The sequence below is a fragment of the Narcine bancroftii genome, chromosome 10 (genome assembly GCF_036971445.1).
Source record: "Narcine bancroftii isolate sNarBan1 chromosome 10, sNarBan1.hap1, whole genome shotgun sequence".
Lineage (NCBI taxonomy): Eukaryota > Metazoa > Chordata > Chondrichthyes > Torpediniformes > Narcinidae > Narcine > Narcine bancroftii.
In genome coordinates, this window is record NC_091478.1 from 5931858 (window position 1) to 5953413 (window position 21556).

The following is a 21556-nucleotide window of genomic DNA, read 5'->3' on the forward strand; positions in this document are numbered from 1 at the left end:
ATTATTCTCTGTGGCTTCATTGTACAATCTATCTTAACTTTATCAATATTCTTACAGCATACACCAATAAGAAAAACACTTTCCTCATGGAGTGAGGAGGGTGAAATCTTGTTGGTCATCACTATGTCATCCATCTCTTGCATAGATTCTCACACTGGTTCCAGAATAAAGGTGCTCTTCTTCTTCTGACTCATTGGGTCTCCCATGACATTTGGAAGAGGGGCTCGCTACACCTTTGACCTTTAGTTAGGCAGCTCCAGCAGTATACTCTCCATCTGTGTATATCCACAATGGCTTTCCAATTCCCATCCACATTCTTCAAGGCAGTCCTAATGAGTGGGCAGCATCCCCTCCACTCTAGGTTGTCTTTGCCTACATCTAATACCCAACAACATCATGGTATCAGGTGCCTTCTCACCTTATCACATGTTGCTCCAATCTATTTTATTCTTCTCTCTTAATTGCAGTGTCCAAAGTGGTGCTGAGTGGGCTTCAGTTATAATAATGTGAGAACATTAAAAGGAGTAGGTTATCTGGCTCCTCAATCCTGCTTTTCCCTTCAGGAAGATCATTTTGTCTCAATGATTAGCTTTTCACATTAACCTCATCTGCCTCAATCCCTTAATATCCAAACCTATGCCAGTCTTGAATCTACTCAGTGGCATAGCCCACCAATTGCAATCTTCCTCACCTTGCTCCTGGTCCTCTGATGGTTGAGGATGTAGTGGGGAGGGGTTCAAGTGATGATTTGGAGGGCTGAGATCTCAGCATATGCTGCAGTGATATCACCATTAAGGAGCAGAAATAAAGGGGAGCGTGGTGTTCCTGAGGGAAATGAAAAAAACCTCTACGGCAACAATGATGAGTCACACTACAGAGAAGAGGTGGAAAATTCTTGTGATTAGAGCGTGAGTATAAACTTGATTCTCAGCATGGACAAGACGAAGGAGATTATCATGGACCTCAGGAGGACCAGGACGACCTTCCTCCTCTACACATCAGCACCTCTGCAGTGGAGAGAGTGGAGAGCACCACTGAAGCTCCTTGAAGTTCACTTAACTAGTGACCTATTGGAGATGTAGAACATCCCTCACTTGTCATGAAGGCACAACAGTGACTGCACTCCCTGACCACACTATCTATGTGATCTCTCAGGACCATGATAGAGGGCGCACAAAATCATTGAGGAGGCACAGCATCTTTCAGCTGCTCCCATTGGGAAGGAGATACAGGAGGATTCAAGCCAGCACCACCAGGCTGAGGAACAGATTCTTCCCACGGGCAGTGAGAATAGTGTCCGACCAAAGCAACTGCTCACATTTGATCATCCGGGACTCTCATATGTACAAAATAATATTTATTTATATAGATGAATAGTTCTCATGTATATATATTATTTGTATATGTGTGTTTTGTCTGATTGTGTGTCTGCATGTTTTGCACCGAGGTCTGAGACAACTCTTTTGTCAAACTGTCCTTGTGCGATGAGATGACAATGAACTTGACTTGAAAAACACATGCAGGGTAAAGTTTGTTCATCAGAGACTTCAAAAGAGGATAGAGTGATGTGGAATGAAAAGCTAAATGTCTATGGCACGGAGACTCAGGAGCTGCCAGTTGTGCAATGTGTTATTGAGGAGGAAGATCCTCTACTCCAGTTCTAACTGCTCCATTGAATTAAAGAGAGAAACATTGCCAAGCTATGACCTCCAGAAATTTATGGTGCTTGCATGTTCATGCATCATGTCTGTGTGTGAGTGTGCTAGTGTCATTTTATTCAACATTTTCTACTGGTAATAGTCCTGTGGCAGGCATGCTTGCCAGATCCCAATATTCCAGACAAAAGGCCATGCTTGAGATCCCTGGTGCATGGTAGCTCCTTCCTAGATCTCTATGCCCCTGCATATCGGTGTATGAACTAGAGAGTGTCTCCCCTCTGCCGTCGTCCCCTTCCTTGCCCCACAGTCAAAGTTGTTGCTGTGGTGTTACCACTAGGGATGAACTTCTGTAATTTGTGATTACTGGGCAGAAAACTGCCAGCAGCCACTTGGAAATCACAAAACAACTGCAACCAATCTTGGTTTCTGTGCACAGATAGATTTCCTTTCATAAAGGTACTTGCAAGTTGACACACTGATTACATTCCACCAATCAATAAGATAATGGCTGATTAAACCTCTTTCCTTAATTCACTTAATATCCAAATTTCTATTAAGATCTAACAGAGGCAATATAGGTGAATCTGATACAGAAGCAACACATTTAGTTATGAATTTGTGGTGTTCCAATATAAGAAGAAATTAGTTTCTAGGCATTCATATTCAACAGTATTGAGTAAAGGAAATGTGAATGACTCTGAATTATGTTGGCACTCAGGGTGATTCTGACCTTTGGCTTTTGGAAGAGGTGTAACATTCCCCAGTAGGGTGGTGGATATGGCAATAGGGAGTAATCCTCTTGCTCAGGTTGACTGAGAGGTGGAATTGAAAGAAATATTGAAAAGGAAACCTGATGATGCATAGAAGTAAAGATTGAAATGTAAGGTTTGGTTCACTGATGGGTTCCTGGTGTCATTCAGCAGGGAAGCATAGGATGAAAATGACAGCACTCAGGGTGAGGAGATCCTGGATTTGACCTGAACATCTTTGTTATGCCTTCTCTATTGTTCAATCCAATATTTTGTAATGAGTTCCTCAGTCTCTCTCTCCCTGCCTCTCTAGCGATTTCTCTTTCTCTCTAAAATTACAACAGTCTGACATGTTTGAAATATTCCTTTCTCTCCCATTTTTTTTTGTTTCCATATAATCTTCAGTCTATTATTGCCAGAATCAAATCACCGGCCTGAAGGTTTTGACATGCATCCTGCTGCTCGCATTCTAAGTGGAGGAGAATCAAACGAACATTGTTGGAAAGAGAGGAGGAGTTTTGTATCAGTAACTATCACTATGTGTGACCTTGTGAAGTCCAAATGCTCACAGAGTCATTGCTTAGACCGAAATCAGATCCAAGTACTGTACACGAGAGAGCCTGTGAACTACAGGCAGGGGAGTTGAAGACAGAAATGCTATTTGTTTGATATAGGTTGGCCATGACATTGGGAAATATTTTTGCCCAATTATTGAGTTTACTTTAATTCTTATTTTAAATGTATTTTTTTAAATTTCTGAGTGGGGGGTGTGGTGGGAAATAAAGTTCAACATATTTTTCAGGATTTTATTTTGGTAATGACTATTCAGCTTTGTGATTCTAAATGACCAAAAGATTAATAATGGTAACTGCTGTATTTGGTTTCCTGTAAACTTTGAACTCATGGCTTCCAGTTTGAAAGGTCAGATCCAGAAATAGATTTTGCATAGAAATTGGGTGTTTTACAAATCATTATTATTGACCATAATTTCATTGGTTTTTGAGAAGACTATTGCTGACATCTTTAGTCTTAGTACTTGGACATTAAAAAAAAAAGAAACATTGCTCATCATTTGTTATAATGTTTCATTCCTGTTGTGTGCTTTTCCCTTCACATCATATTTCCTATTTAACTTTCCTGTGTTCCATTATATTTGATCATTCATTCGTTCAGCAGATAATGCAACTCAGACCATTTAGCTCGCTTTGGAATCTAGCTAACATATTTTTCTTGGTGTATTGTACACAGCTTCTGTAGATCAATAAAACTACAGCAGTTGTTTCAGTCAATAGATCATAATCAAATTTTTAACCAAAAATCTTGATACTAACTTGTTTAAACTTGGGACAAAATGTTCATCAAGTCATTTATCCTGCCTTATGGCTCTTTGCATTGACCATGTTATGAGTTTCAATTCCTTTGAGACTATTTTGGCAGCTTTATACTCCATAACAAAATTAAGCATCACCAGCTTATAATTAATCACTTAATTAAACGCTGGGACCAACAATATGGTCTTTTTGTTTTCATGTTCATATTGGATTGTTCAGCACCCACTTCATGCCATTCTAGAATGGATTGTGCTTTCTCATTAGTTTAAAACAGAAGATCACAATATAGGTGTGCATTAATAATAAATGCAATCTCAAGTCAAGTTGATTTTATTTATTATTCATACCATGGTAGGACAAGACTGAACTTCTCCAGGACCATGGAGCATAAGTTAGGAAAGCAGTTAAGACCTTAAAATATTAAGGCATTGAGATGAATAATACTGAAAGTCTACTGCACACTATACACATCTGTACTGGGAGCTGTTTCCCACTCTGGATGTAAGGGCCTAATGCCAGATGGCAGAAGGGCGAACAGTTCACATGTGGGACGTGTGGAGTCTTTCACAATGTTTATTACTTTCTGCCTGCATCGACTGTAGTAGAGGTCCTCCATGCTAGGAAGAGGTTCCCCACTGGAATTTTTCCATTATCCTCTGCAGGGTCTTGAGGTCCAAGGTGGTACAGCTTCCAAACCAGACTGTGATGCAGATCTACGTGATGGTCTCGATACATCCTCTGTTGAATGTAGTGAGGATGGAGGGTAGGAGAGGTACTTTCCTCAGCCTTCACAGGAAATAGAGGCATTGCTGGGCTTTCTTGGCTATGGAGATGGTGTTGTAATTTTCGTACTTTTTCTCTGTCCAAATATAAATCTATTTTCCAGATCTTTTCTTGACTCCTTAAAGCTAATGTCAGATGGAAAATTATAGCTCCAGACAACCCCACAAAACTATATTTCTCAGTTTAATATAGACATAAGCTGTAGATATTCCATCCCAACTGAAATCTGTAAGTTTATTCATTCTAAGCAAACTAGGGGGAAAAAAAAATGGAAAACCTCACTTGGCCTTGAATGGTCAAAAGTTGGCATGATGATGAATTTTATGTTATGTGATGCTTAGTCAAACAGATTGGTTGTGAGAAGAATCTTGAAGGAAGAATGGGAAGTAAAAGAGGATAGGTATTGAAGGAAATTCAGGCTTTATTGCCTCATTGTCTAAATGCATGTTTGCTATGGATGGATAATTAAAATCAGTGATGAGAAATATGTCTGATCTAGCATGGGATGGGGACAGGGAGAATCTTTTACAGAAAAGAGGTCAGAACATAAAAGGATGGAAACATTAAAATTAAGGCATAGCTGAAGCAAAGGGTTAGCATAGCAGTTGCTGTTAAAGCACCAGAAACCATGACCAAGGTTCAAATCTGGCACAGTCTGTAAGGAATTCGTACTTTCTCCCGTGTCTAAGAGTTTCCTCTGGGAACTCCGGTTTTCTCCCACCCTTCAAAACATACCAGGGTTGTAGGTCAATTTTGGTGTAATTGGGTGGCATGGGCTCGTGGGCCAAAGGGGGCAGTTACTGTGGTGTAATTTAAATTTAAAAACAATTAAAAGTGAAACTAGGACTGCAAGCATGACTTAACATTTGAATGCAAAGAGTAGCAATCTGGATATTTTCCTTTGCTGGGTGGAAAAGGGGAACCTTGCCAGGAAAGCATTAGAACAAACAAGTCTGGAGGTAAATAGGCATTGATGAAGAATTCAGAAGTAATTAGGTTGCAGCAAGTTTAGAGTAGGGAAGACAGCATCATTGGAAGTTGGTAGCCTTGAGATGAGACATTCTGGTCCAGGATATCTGCAATGTCCTCTTCTTTCAGGAAATATGACCTCTTTCAGGAAATATGACCTCCTCTATTGTGGATGATGTGGCCCTCATCCATGTCTCCTCCATTTTCTACATTCTGCCTTCTACCAGACAGAACAAAGATGAGGTTCCCTTGATCTTTACCTTTCATTTTACTATGCTCCACATCTAGCAAATAACTCTGTCATTTCCAATAGCTGCAGTGGGATTCTACTACCATCCTCTCCTCCCCAGCCTTTTTATTTGCTTACCCCAGGGACCACCCACTCTGTGACACTTTGCTCTTCCTTCCACAGCACTCCTCCACCTGGGACTGGAACTGCCCTTCCAAATGAAGCAAAGTGAAGCCTCTCTTCCTATCTTGCCTATTGTATTCAATGCTCTTGAAGTGGTCTTCTTTTAAAGAGCAGACCAGATGATCACTTTGCCCGGTACCTGTGCCCTGTCTCTTATGGCCCTCTTGAGCTTCCGATTGCATGTCATTCAAATTCGCCTTTATATTCCCACATAGACCTAGATGGACCCTGACTTACCATGTTCCAACATGATATTTTGAATCTATGATGGTCAGAATCTATTTAGAATTTGAGTTCTGATGTTCCAGTCACCCGCACCCTGGCTGCCCAAGCTCCCAACGCCACGGGCACCCATACATACTAACTCATGACCTTGGGCTGCTGGAAGGAACAGGGATGTCAGGCTGCTGGCAGGGACAATACAGAATACTACCTGTACACATAGATCCTGACTTACAATAATTTTAACTTGTGATACAAGTCCCCGAACTGAACCCCATCGTACATGGGGGTCTACTGCTATCCATTGCATTCTGCATTGCTAGGGTGGGGCTACATTGAATGAACATTGATTTTTCCAATTTCTCCCTCTTTCCCTCCCTTTCATATCCACTCAACTCTCCCGAACCCTGTCTTACCTTTGTGGTCACTTCCAGTCTCCCTTTACCACCAGCCTCCTCTCCTCCCATCTACCTGATTCCATCTCGTGTGTCAACTCCTGCCTCACCTCTTGGAGCTGCTTATTTCTGCTCTTCATTTCTCAGTCTTGATGCAGAATCTGGAACCAAAACATCAACTAACCTTCTGTCTACACAGTAGTGGAGACCAGATGCAGTAGGTGACCCTGTAGACTCACAAGTGAAAGGTTGCTTCTCTTGGAAGGACTGTTTGGAGACCTGAATGGTGGTATGGGTGCAATTGGAGCATCTCCTTCAGGCACAAGGGTAGGTACCAAGGGGACGATTGGTGGGAAGGGAGGAGAGAACAAAGGAGTCATGGAGGGAGTGGTCCTGTGGAAGGTGGTGAGGGGAATATGTGTCGAGCGATGGGATCAGCTCGTAGGTGGTGGAAATGGCGAAGAAGGATGCAGAGGATGGTGGGGAGGTTGGTGAGGAATCCTGCCCTTGCTGTGCAATGGGGGTGGAGGGGCCAGGGTAGATGTGCGGGTAATGGAGGATGTGTGGGTGAGGGCCGAGGTGATGGTGGTAAAGGGAAAGCCACATTGTTTCAAGGAGGAGGACATCTCTAATGTGGCATGGGAGTCTTTGTCCTGAGTGCAGATGCAACAGTAATGGAGGAATTGAGAGAATGGAATGGAATCCTTGCAGGGAACAGACTGTGAAGAGGTATCTTGGGACTTGGTGGGTTTATAGAAGATGTCAGTTGAGAGTTTGTCTCCCGAGATGGAGACCCATCAAGGAAAAGGAGAGTGTGGATGGGGATGGACTGTGAACTTGAGGTTGAGGTGAAAATTGGCAACAAAGTGGATGAAGTCAACAAGCTCATCATGGGTACATGAGGCTGCATCAAAGTAGTCGTTGATGTAGCAGAGAAAGATTTGAGGGGCCTTGCCTGTGTAGCTTGTTGAATAGATTGCTCCACATTGCCAATAAAAAGGCAGGCATAGCTGGGGCCCATGAGGGTGAGAACAAGTTCTTCCAGCTGGAGGGTGGTGGAGGGGGGACTGGCTGGGTTTATTGTCTGAAAGAAACAAAGGGCTTTGATGCCTTCAGGATGGCAGTGTATAGGGATTGGATATCCATGGTAATCATGAGGGGATTGAGATCAGGGTACTGGAAGTTGTGGAAGTGATGGAGGGCATGTGAGGTGTCCTGGTTGTAGCTGGGGAGGGTCTGGACCAGGGGGAAGAAAACCGAGTCGAGGTAAGTGGAAAGTCTTGGTATCTAGCATGTTAATTTGTGCAATACACAAACTTTCACCTTCAGAGATGCGTAGGGAAAGGCACATTAAAATTAGTTTTAGCTTGAGGCTGATGTGCCATTCAGTTTAGTAAAAATATGCAATGTTAATTTTACAATAATTCTCATTATTAAATATGTAACATTTTCAAATTTAATTTTAAGAGACATTTGGAGAAAATGATCACTTAGTATTTCATTATGAAACTCAATTAAGTCTTATTCAATAATGTTGTCAATGTTTTCTCATTTTGTGCATGGGATGTGGATGATTGCTGGCAATTCTTTAAAAATTTAAATTTGGACATACAGCACGGTAACAGGCCATTTTGGCCAAGGAGTCCATGCTGCCCAATTTACCCCCCATTAACCTACATCCCCCAGTATGTTTTGAACAGTGGGAGGAAACTGGAGCCCCTGGGAAAAACCTGAGAATCAGGGAGAACGTACAAACTCTTCACAGAAAGAGTACAATTCGAACCCTGGCCTTGATCACTGGAATTGTAAAAGAGTTGTGATAAACGCTATGTCAACCGTGCTGCCCTCAATAGACCCTGATAGGACTGGCATGACTAGCCTAGCCATTGGCACAATGCCATTAAAACGTCCATGACCCAGATTCAAATCCACAGCTGTCTGCTCGGAGTTTGTACGTTCTCCCTATGACTGCATGCATTTCCTCTGGGTGCTCCAGTTTCGTCCCAAGTTCTAAATATGCACTGGCTTTGATGCTTAATTGGTCACATGGGTGTATCACAAGATAAAAGGACAGCAATAGGCCATTCAGCCTGGTGTATTTAGGCAGCTCAGGCTCTTGGGCTGGAAGAGCCTGTTACCCTGTTGCATCTCGCAATTAATTTCAATTAAATGAGGAAGATGTTTTGGATCAACCAAGTTGGTGGATGTGGAATGACATAATGAATGAACAAAGTGTAGAAGAGAGGGTTTTCTCTCTGAAGCATTTTAGATTTTCGATTTATTTTTAGAGTACGTACATGACATCACATACAACCTTGTTATGTGTGGACTGTGGAGGAACACATGGCCTCTCTATGTGGAACAATGTGGATTGGAGAGGATCATGTGATTTCCCTGCCTGAAACTTATTGGGAGGTTGCATCACCTGCCAATCAAGGTTGGACTTCGGCCACCCATTAGTGCACACCTTAGTGTTGGCTCATTTAAATGACTCAATGTCATTATTGGTCGGACACCCAGCTCAGAACAATATAGCCATCAATGTATACCACATTTCTCTCTCTCTCTCTGCCTCTTGGTCCAAGACCTGGACATCACTACATGCCAGGTTGCTACTGTGGACGTTGCTGGAGGAGTCACGGATACACTGTGCAGTACACTGAGTAGACCATGTCAGTAGTTCCTCTGTTTGCGCGAAAGCCGCACTGTGATTCTGGGAGAATATTCTCGGCGACACTAGGTATTATTCTATTTAGTAGAATCCTAGCGAAGATTTTTCCTGCAATGGAGAGCAGCGTGATTCCCCTGTAGTTTGAGCAGTCTGATTTCTCGCCTTTGTTTTTGTACAGGGTGATGATGGTGGCATCACGAAGGTCCTGAGGTAGTTTTCCTTGGTCCCAACAAAGCTTGAAAAACTCATGCAGTTTGGCATGCAGAGTTTTGCCGCCAGCCTTCCAGACCTCTGGGGGGATTCCATCCATACCTGCTGCTTTGCCACTTTTTAGTTGTTCGATTGCCTTATATGTCTCATCCTGGGTGAGGACCTCATCCAGCTCTAGCCTTAGGGGCTGTTGAGGGAGCTGGAGCAGGGCGGAATCTTGGACTGAGCGGTTGGCACTGAAAAGAGATTGGAAGTGTTCTGACCATCGGTTGAGGATGGAGATCTTGTCGCTGAGCTGGACTTTGCTGTCTGAGCTGCGCAGCAGACTTTGGACTTGGGGTGAGGGGCCGTACACAGCCTTTAGAGCCTCGTAGAAACCCCTGAAGTCGCCAATGTCCGCATTGAGCTGGGTTCATTTGGCGAGGCTAGTCCACCACTCATTTTGGATCTCCCAGAGTTTACGCTGAAGATGGCTGCATGCGCGACGGAAGGCTTGTTTCTTCTCTGGACAGGACGGCTTTGTAAGGTGAGCCTGGTGGGCAGCTCGCTTCTTTGCCAGCAGCTCCTGGATTTCCTGGCTGTTTTCGTCAAACCAGTCCTTGTTTTTCCTGGAGGAGAAGCCCAGTACCTCTTCAGTGGATTGCAGTATGGTAGTCTTCAACTGATCCCAGACAGCTCCAAGAAAAGTGCAGAGAACAAAACAAAGGACTCTCCATCACCTTTGTTGACCTCACCAAAGCCTTCGACACTGTGAGCAGGAAAGGGCTTTGGCAAATACTAGAGCGCATCGGATGTCCCCCAAAGTTCCTCAACATGATTATCCAACTGCACGAAAACCAACAAGGTCGGGTCAGATACAGCAATGAGCTCTCTGAACCCTTCTCCATTAACAATGGCGTGAAGCAAGGCTGTGTTCTCGCACCAACCCTCTTTTCAATCTTCTTCAGCATGATGCTGAACCAAGCCATGAAAGACCCCAACAATGAAGACGCTGTTTACATCCGGTACCGCACGGATGGCAGTCTCTTCAATCTGAGGCGCCTGCAAGCTCACACCAAGACACAAGAGAAACTTGTCCGTGAACTACTCTTTGCAGACGATGCCGCTTTAGTTGCCCATTCAGAGCCAGCTCTTCAGCGCTTGACGTCCTGCTTTGCGGAAACTGCCAAAGTGTTTGGCCTGGAAGTCAGCCTGAAGAAAACAGAGGTCCTCCATCAGCCAGCTCCCCACCATGACTACCAGCCCCCCCACATCTCCATCGGGCACACAAAACTCAAAACGGTCAACCAGTTTACCTATCTCGGCTGCTCCATTTCATCAGATACAAGGATCGACAATGAGATAGACAACATACTCGCCAAGGCAAATAGTGCCTTTGGAAGACTACACAAAAGAGTCTGGAAAAACAACCAACTGAAAAACCTCACAAAGATAAGCGTATACAGAGCCGTTGTCATACCCACACTCCTGTTCGGCTCCGAATCATAGGTCCTCTACCGGCATCACCTACGGCTCCTAGAACGCTTCCACCAGCGTTGTCTCCGCTCCATCCTCAACATCCATTGGAGCGCTTTCATCCCTAACGTCGAAGTACTCGAGATGGCAGAGGTCGACAGCATCGAGTCCACGCTGCTGAAGATCCAGCTGCGCTGGGTGGGTCACGTCTCCAGAATGGAGGACCATCGCCTTCCCAAGATCGTGTTATATGGCGAGCTCTCCACTGGCCACCGTGACAGAGGTGCACCAAAGAAAAGGTACAAGGACTGCCTAAAGAAATCGCTTGGTGCCAGCCCCATTGACCACCGCCAGTGGGCTGATATCGCCTCAAACCGTGCATCTTGGCGCCTCACAGTTTGGCGGGCAGCAACCTCCTTTGAAGAAGACCGCAGAGCCCACCTCACTGACAAAAGACAAAGGAGGAAAAACCCAACACCCAACCCCAACCAACCAATTTTCCCCTGCCGCCGCTGCAACCGTGTCTGCCTGTCCCGCTTCGGACTTGTCAGCCACAAACGAGCCTGCAGCTGACGTGGACTTTTACCCCCTCCATAAATCTTCGTCCGCGAAGCCAAGCCAAAGAACTGAGTAGTGCTGTAGTACTGTGATAGATCAGTGATTGCAAAGAGCCGCAGCCCCTATTGGTACAGGGAATCAGGAGTGCATTTGAAAGTCCCTGTCGGTGAAGTGTGTACACATGTGGGAGAGTGTGATAGGGTAAGCAACCACTGGTATCTGAGCCCCTTGTGCCCAATGGGGTTGCTTGCACCATTATAGTTTGTTTTGTACCATGTAGGATTGGCAACCACTGGTATCAGAGTCCAAACTGGGTCTGATGTGAATTTCTATATAGTTATTTAGTACGTGCCTAACATTTTATCCGGGATCATGGGGACAGAACACCTGCCATTGTTTGGAATCTTGCAGATCTCGGCATTGTTTCTATTTTGATCCCTTTAAGCCTGCCTGCCGAGTCGCGCTGCTATCTCTCCCGCCACCTCGCCCACCTGAATTGCACTGCTGTCTCTCCCCTCTCGCCCCTTCTCTGTTCCCCTGGACTGGCATTGGTACAGCGGTTTCAGCTGCATGGGGGATTATGCGTAGCTAATATGGCCATGGAGCTACTGCTGGGCCAACTGAAAGTGCCGTGACATTGGATGGGCATCAGTATACGGCGATTCGGAGTAGCTTATAAAGTAGCGAAAGGGCATGGGATATTCCAGTGTGAGTTGAGTGAGTATCGTGTTCAACTGGTAGGGTACTTATAAAGTAATGATACTACTAATTAGCAACGTCGAACACGACGGGTTACATGGGAGTTGAGCGAGGGTTGTATCAGGTGACATTTGGCACCAAATTCCATGTTTGAGTATATGTCACTTATCAAATTTTTTTTTAAAGTAGTTTCTTGGAGGTTGCAGGTTTTCAGAATCCCAGATAAAACATTATTAAAGAGTAATTAAGTATCGTTTAACGTCTTCCCCTGTTCGCCTTCCGTATGCTCAAAGTTAACTTTGATTATAACACTTGTGTCCAGACTAGTGTCTGTGTGAACACGTCGAACTTGATACTTCCCAAACACAACAGTCTTATTGGGAGTGCAATTTTTTTTTTAAAAATTGTCCACAAGTAATGTAAACAAACTGTGCAATACAGAGAGGTTAAAAATAAAACAAAGTTCAAAAATAAGAGTCCTTCAATGAGTCCCTATTTGAGTTTGTTGTTGAGTCTGATAGTGGATGGGTAGCAGCTAATCCTGAACATGGTGGTGCAAGTCTTGTGGCATGTATATCTCTTTCCTGATGGTAGCAGCGAGGGAACCAAAGTGTATGCTGGACGATGTGGAGCCTTGACGGCAGCATTCCCTGTAGATAGTCTTGATGGTGGGGAGGATTTGCCTAAGATTTCCGAGACTGTGACCAGTGTTTTGCAGGGCTTTATGCTCAGGGGTATTGGTGTACCCATACCAGACCATGATGTAGACTATAGATTTTTGCCAGGGTTTCAGTTATCATACCAAACCTCTCCAAACTCCTGAGAAATAGGGGTGCTGACATGCTTTCTTCACGATGCTATTAGTATGTCGAGTCCAGGAAAGATCCCCCAAGTCAGCAAGGTTTTTAAAGGGTAGATCCTGCCTGACCAACCTATTGGTTCTTTTTTTAAGAAATCTCAAGTAGGATAGACAAAGGAGAGGTTGTGGATGTTATCCATTTAGATTTTTAAAAGGCTTTATTGGGCTGCTAAATAAGATGAGGGCCTATGGAATTACAGGGAAGTTATTAAACTGGATAGAGAAGTGGCTGATAGGTAGGAAGCAAAGGGTTAAAATGAAGGGTTCTCATTCTGGATGGCTGCCTGTAATTAGTGGTGTTCCGCAGGGGCCGCTGCTGTTTACAATTTATATTAATGATTTTGATTGTGGTGTAAATGATTTTGTGGCCAAATTTGTGGATGACACAAAGCTAGGTGGCGGAGCAGGAAGTGTAGTAGAAACCATAAAGTTGCAGAAGGATGTAGACAGATTAGGAGACTGGGCAAAATTATGGCAGATGAGATTTAACGTAGAGAAATATACAGTTGTACATTTTGGCAGTGGAAATAAACAGGCAGATTACTATTTGGATGGGGTGAAAATTCAGACCTCAGATGTGCAAAGGGGCCTGGGTGTCCTCGTGCAAGGAAATCTAAAAGTTAATGACCAGGTGGGATTGGTAATGAAGAAAGCGAATGCTATGTTGGCCTTCATTTCAAGAGGAATAATGTACAAGAGTAAAGAGGTGTTGATGAGACTCTATGGGGCACTGGTGAGGCCTCATTTGGAGTATTGTGTGGAGTTTTAGGTCTCCTATCTTAGAAAGGATACTGTTGGAGAGAGTGCAGAGGAGATTTACTTGGATGATTCCTGGAATGCAAGGGCTACCATATGAGGAGCATTTGGCAGCTCTTGGGTTGTATTCATTGGAGTAGAGGAGAAAGAGGAGATCTCATAGAGACCTTTCATATTTTGGAAGGTTTAGATAGGGTGGATGCAGGTGAGATGTTTCCCTTGGTGGGTAAATCGAGGACAAGAGGTCATAGTCTGAAAATTAGAGGTTATCCATATAAAACAGAGATTAGGAAGAACTTATTTAGCCAGAGGGTCATGGATCTGTGGAGCTCGCTGCTGCATAGATTACTGGGAGCATTTAAACAAGAAATAGACAAGAATCTCACTAGTGAAGGCATCAAGGGATATGGGGAAAAGGCCGGAAATTGGAACTAATGTAGAGTAGCTTAATGTAGATTTATGGAACAGACTCGATGGGCCTAGTGACCTGCTTCTGTTCCTTTTGTCTTGTGATCTTGTGAACTTAAGAAATATTAGATGGACTTTTTAATTAATCCACAAATTTGTGGTGATCCAAACTGAGGCCGAGGTATTAAAAACAGGTTTACAACAATGGGAATGTGTAAAAGGAAGCTAAACCTAATGTTGGGTCAGTGATTCTGTGTTGATTACATCTGAGAGGAAGAGCTACAGCATAACCCATGGAGAAGCAACTCTTCAATGGCAGCGAGTGCTGGATTTCTCCATCCAACTGATAGAGACTTCACTGTCAGATTTACAGAGAAATGACGGCTGAAGGTGACAGTTCAGATGTTATTACAGCCACAAATTCCAGGCCAATGGTTTCAATCGTTTGGGGGGTGTGCAGGATAAATTTTGATTTTGTCTTGTGCAGAATGATGGCATAAGACCTGTCTTGTATTGCCACACCGCATAGTTACTGCAGACACACAGTGGGGTAGTCTTGCATTCCCTGTACTTGTGGACATATTAACTTTAACCCAAAAGGAGTCTGATAAAATATTTCCTTGAGAAACATATGCCATCCACTTCTCCATAAAACAAACTCTCAAAAAAAAAGTATTAATACCTACCAGCATTTGAAGTAGCTGTGGAGAGTAAAAAATAGTTGCTGGTATCCTATTGAAGTCTACGAAGCATAGATCTTTGGCTGCAGAGGTAATTCACTCACTGCCAGAGATTGATGACTGTATGAAGTCCATAAACGATGTTACCACCACGTTTTATTTTTATGATTTATTTTATCATGTTGTCAAGGTCTGCTGAAAACAAGAAACAAATCAATGAATGTCTGACTTAAATATTAAAGAAAGTCATAATATACATCTTTATTCTGGCATCTTGTTCAATCTTGTGCTCTGAATCAAAGTTGCTCTTTTTTATTTCTCTTGCAACTTTCTAAATTCATTGCTGAGACCTGAGAAGGAAAGTGTTGGCTCTGTAATATTTACCATGCCAGGTATAATTTACGTGAAATTTAAATGATTTCTTTATTTGGGAGTAACATTAAAAATAAGACAGCATTAGATGGAAATGTCATTTGAAAAAACTTTATTAGGGGCAATTTAAATATTCAATAGCAACGTTCTGAGTTTGATGCATTACTTTGCATTCCATGTGTCAAAAAGTGATGTGATAAGATGAATGACATTACAGCTCCTCCTTCAAAAGCACTTTTATAATTTAGTTTTTTTAAATTTAGACATGCAGCGCGGTAACAGTCCCTTATGGCCCATGAGTCCGTGCCATCTTCAACCCCGATATGATTTTTGTACAGTGGGAAGAAACCGGAGCCTCCGGGGGTGGGGGGGGGGGGTGACGGAACCCACGCAAAAATGGGGAGAACATACAAATTCCTTACAGGCAGCGGTGGATTCGAACCCCGGTCTCAATCGGTGGCGCTGTAATAGCATTGTGCTAACCACTATGCCAACCGTGGCACCCATTAAAATTTGGCTGATGTATTTTATAGATTGTCTTTAGAGAAAGAAGGCAAAACTGTCCTTATTTCCCTTAGTAAGTTCTGTAGAGTATTATAGAGTCATATAAAGGATGCTGTTTGACCTACTGAGTTTCTTCAGCCTTGTGTTTTTACTTCAATCACAGTATCTACAGACTTTGGTGGTTTTGCTTCAGTCGTGTGTGTTCTGGAAAGGAGAATTGTGAGCGTTTGCAGGTGAAGGATGAGCCATGAAGGAAGCAGGTGAGTTAGAGGAGAAACAAAGCCCTACCTTTTGTTCATCAGTAGATGCTATAAATAGGCCAACATGGTTTACAAAACAACCATTTTCATTTTCCCTCGTACATGCAGGGCAAAATACATGCAAGATATAGTAACAGACTAAATATAAGTAAAATAAAGTGCTGGGTAACTTTTTCTCTTTGTTACTACTTCATTAAAATGTGAATAAGAGATGCGGCCAACACCAATGAAATATGTTATATATGTGTGCAGGTGATAGACACAGGGCACTCGGAAAAGGGCACGAGGGCACCATGGAAATTTATTGTAGGAGTGACCCCTACTGGTATGATGGTATAAATTATTAATACTGCATAAAAACAGGTCTTGCCTTAGTTCTCTCAATGTTTACTGTTCTTTAACTTTAATACTTCCCAATGATTCCATTTGTAACATTATACAGATGCAAAGTCAACTGATAGAACAATTACTATATAGCCATAAGGAAATATGTAAGGTGTGTATATTCTGAGTTGCCAAAATATCAGATCGTAATGGTGAAAGACACTGCAACATCAAGAAAAGCAATGGATATTCAGTAATGTGTGTAAAAACACCACGCCAGAGTAAGTCAGCTGGTCAAACAGTGAACTTCACATAGCAAACATAAAGGTGACCAACATTTCGGACTTGAGCCCTTCACCAAGGTACGAATAAACAAAAACAGGAACATGTTGCTGGGGCATCTGCCTACATTTTGTTCACACGTTGATGAGGGGCTGGAGTCCAAAACGTTGGTTCTATATCATTATCTTTGCCATATAAAGGACACTGTTTGACCTGCTGAGTTTTTTTCAGCCTTGTGTTTTTACACATATTACTGAATATCCATTGCTTTTCTTGTGTTTTTGCTTCAGTCACAGTGTCTGCAGACTTTGGTGGTTTTGCTTCAGTTGTGTGTGTTCTGGAAAGGAGAATTGTGGGCGTTTGCAGGTGAAGGATGAGCCATGAAGGAAGCAGGTGAGTTCGAGGAGAAACAAAGCCCAAACCCAGATACAGGTACCCTGGTTAATAGAAGAGTGAATGGAAAGAGAGACAGTGCTAAATCCAGGATATCGATAAACACCGGCAAACTGAGAATTATTTTTGTAGCTCGTGCAATATTTGAAAAGCTGTGAACACGGTTGAAATAGCAGAGCTCTCTTACAAAACTTACTAAGAGAAATGAGGCCAGTTTTGCCTTCTTTCTGTAAAGACAATCTATAACCTCTATTTTTGTTTTCTCCTTGGTCCTCTGTCAATTAGTTGGAATTTTCATCCAGCTTCACATCCTTTGTGATGTGTTATTCATGCAGGTGTGAAAACAGCCTTTACTAGGTTACAGAAGGTCATGTCCTAGAATTCTCCTGTCAATTGATTGTACCCTACACCATAATGAAGCATCTTTCCCCAGCTGTCATTGATATTTATTGATATTGGCTGGCCAGTATTCTCAAATTAAGTTTGTCCAAAGCAATATGACATCTTTATTCATCTTTCTCTGATATTGTCTCCTTTCTGATTTGCCCTCTTCTTAGTGACCCCAGCAACTTGTTCCTATTTTTGGAATGGATACATTCTGCGATACACATTGAATGCAGACTGGTTTGTTGGCCTGTATTATTGATCACTTGCCAGTTTGTTTACGTTCACATTTACTTGTGTCATTTCTTTCTGGTAACTGGGCTGTAATGATCATCCCCTGGTGTCTCACACAGCGGGCATTAGAAGACATTGTTGCCAAACATCTTATCCTATCTGTTAAATCAATTTTATCACAGATGGGATTTGGAAAGCAATAGTGTATCAATAGTGTTTGATCTCCACCAGAAGTAGTTTTAATGTCCCTGGTGTGAAACATCCTTCAATTCAGCATGTTTACTGTAAAAAGAAATCACTTGGTCAATCAAGTCCCATTTTTGCCAAGCCTATCATGTCATAGAAAAGGCCTGGCTTTCTAACAAAAAACACACACATGACTAAAAGCTCATTGTATTCACACTTAATACCACACCTTTGGTTTTTCTCACCATACATTTCCTGTTTTGTATATATAATGTCCTTATTACTCAACACAAAAACTTTAACATGCAACAAATAAACTGAATTGCTAATAAGTGGAAGACATGACATCCTGTTTTAAAAAAAAATGTCAATGGGCATTAAAGAAGCTACAGAGCTTAAGATTGAATATAATTAATAAATAGAATTTATGCCATTGGAGTGTTTATTGTAAATCGTACAACTTTTAGTAAGCATTTACAAATTAATATTCAAAATTATTTTGTTGTCACTGTAGCTTTTAAGAATGATTTATTAATATATTATCCCACCTTAAGATTTAAAATCACTTTAGATCCACTGGTATCTCTGTAAAGTTCTCTTCGGAGCTGTGAAGACTCCGGATCATTGTCTAAACTGGCAGAGCAATCTGACTTGGTGAACAACTAAAATTGATAGAGAAGGATATATGGTGGTGCTCCACCAAGATGCAGTATGCATCGACTCCGAAAATCATTCTGTGACAGAAGGTGAAATACAAACAAGGCGGTTAACTAACTAATCAATACTGCCCCATGGGGATACAGGATATAATATGGATATGGAAAACACACCAGGTAAGATTTGGTATTCACCATCACGGACTTCCCCAACCCTCCGCCCCATCAACGTGATTTACTGGGATCATTGTCTAACGATGTCTTGCAAAATCAGCGAGGCCCCCTGCCACCCCACACACAGCATCTACTAGCTATAACTGTTGGGAAAGAGATACAGGGGTATCAGAGCCAGAATTGCCATGCTTCTTCCCATGGGCAGCGAGACTGATGAACAGCTCATGCAAACCCTCTGTGACTCTACTATTGATCGAATGATATCTGTTTATTTTAATATTTGTATAGATGTACTGTGCTATGTCTGTATGTGTGTTTGCAATGTTTTACACTAAGGACCAGAGAACACTGTTTTGTTGGTTTCTACTTGTGCAACTGGATGGTAAATACCCTTGAACTTGAATTTGATTACCCCAACCTTGCACATAAACAACACTGGCGCCACCAAAAGATCTGGCGGAATTATTGAAACATCACTTTTTTTTGCTTGAACTGCAACAGTGTAACATTACACTTGGCCATATATAAAAATAAACTCTGACACATGCTTGTGCACACAGCACAAGAATGCCACTACGTGCATTCCTTTGGACAGTCCAGCTTCTTCATCAATTATCTTTTTTTCCCACAAAATCATAAGTGGGGCTCCTCACCGATCATAGGACAATGTGCAATTTAATTCACAACTTCTCAGACAATGAAGCAGACCAACCAGGCCATGCAACAAGACTCAAACATTGGTCAAGAAGCAACAGGAAACATTTTTGACATATCAGGGCCTTGCACAAATGATCTCCAACTGGAGATCATCTTCTTTCCTTGACAGGGTGAAGTTACCATAAAGCAAAAATTTAACTAAACAACCCACATAAATGCTATAGCTGTAAGAGTGAGAATCTGGGTATACTGCAGTGAGTATCTCATCTTCTGACACCTTCAAGCATTTCCATCATGTACAAGGCACATTCTAATAGTGATGGAATACTCTCAGCTTCAGTGGATGAGTTAAGCACCAACAACTCTCAAATGGCTTGACACCACTTAGGACAAAACAGCCTATTTAATTGACACCCTATATTTCCCTTCCTGGCTAGACTGTATACCTTTGTGGCAGTTTGGATCAAATATCACATTCATAAAACAACAAAAGAATCAAAACCACAAAGCAAAACATCAATAATGAAGCATAAACCAGGATTGGGAATGACCAATCGGAAAATCAATGGGAACTCAACTTCCAATAGCAGAGACTAGGAAAATAAAACTGTTGTAATCACTTTTATTAACTTGCAATCTTGCTTTATAATTATTGCTGGACTAATTATTCAGGTCATCATTGTACCTTAAAATGCGTAAAAGTAGCAGTTGATGTGAAACTGTTCAGATTCATTTTTATTTTGCACAGTTTCAAAGAGGATACATGCCTATATGTAGCTGATTGGACGAGTTAGACATTTGAACCCAATTTTGAGTTCACACATCATTCTAATATTCATATTTACCAACTTAACTGGAGCAGTAACAGTAGCACTGGGAATCCCAATGGTCCTAGGAAGAATTAATAACTACAAGTGCCCCTTGAAAGAGGTCAACACTTGTTAACATAACCAATGTCTAATCAAAGCAACATCAGTATTTTGCTCATGCAGTCACTTATACAATTAATGTTCTGGAATACCTGCCAACCTTAAAAGGACTGGAATCTACTATTGGATGCTACATCCATCCTCTCCATGGGCTTCTAAGCATGGAAGAAATCAATGGAGAGAGAAAGGGAGCAGAATTACTTCTTTGTCAGGGTCCAAAATAATGGACTTTGTGAATGCATATTTTGGCAAGAACCAGACCACCCCTCTTCAAAAGCATTGGCCACTCCAGGGAGCCCAATTCCACAGGCGAGTAAGTTAAAGATCCAGAGCTAAATGGCAGGCAACTTTTTTAAATAATCAAATGATGGGAGTGGTCACTTGCTAGATATGAGATGTTGAATAGTTTTTCAGGATATATAGCTCACCTGTGTCTTTACAAAATCACAGCTCAAGTGCTCAGTGTGGTATTTTGTCATATAATGGGAAAAACCACAAGCCTCTCGTATATTAAATGAGTTAAAGAGAAGGGGACTGGCAAAACTCCTGGGAAGTCAGCATCTTACACATCCTACTTGCAACCTGATGAATGTGGAAAAGGCAAAAGGAAAGCTCTGAAGGAGGAAAAGTGCTCAACGGGTTTGGAGGTGCCTGTGGACTGAGAAACGGTTAATGATTCAGGATGAAGATGTTGAAATGTTAACTTCTTTATTCTTTCCATGGATGGTGTATTTCCCATTAAGTGTTTCCACCATTTTCTGTTCCTTTTTCTGATTTCCAACATTTGCATTTTTTAGAGGAATTTTTTCTTCTTCTGGCCATCCATCCCATAGGATGATGATGGATCCTTTCAGTCAGTTTGTGGGGCTTGATATAAGGTACCCCACTCCTCAGAAAGGAACAGCATTTGCGTGAATGGATTTTGGCAAGTAGGGGGTTGCACAAGCCCAGGCCCACCCTCTCGACATCCCCTCCCAGATCCAGCGGCATGGTGAGGTCCAAGACTCTGGGGGAAGTTCTGTTGCAAGGGATGCCATTTCTGCACTTCATGGCATGTGTTTGCTAGAGGGCCGATGACCCCACAAGAGGGTTCATCTGCCCTTTGACAGGTCTTTCTTTTCATCCTTCAGGGTGTCTAGCCACACTCTGCACCAGGCAAGCCTGATGAGGGAGCTGGTTTAGGTGCCATGCAACAGGTAGTACTGGGTTACATGGTACCAGTAGCTCTGAGATGAGCTAAAATTCAGGTGAAACGCCATGCCCAGATGACTAGTGAAATCTTTACCATTATCAAGCACAATCTGGATAATTTGATGTTGTCAACATCCTATATTAGGTAATTCTTGCTTCCAGTGGTGTAGTGTTCTGTTTTATATCGATAACAGC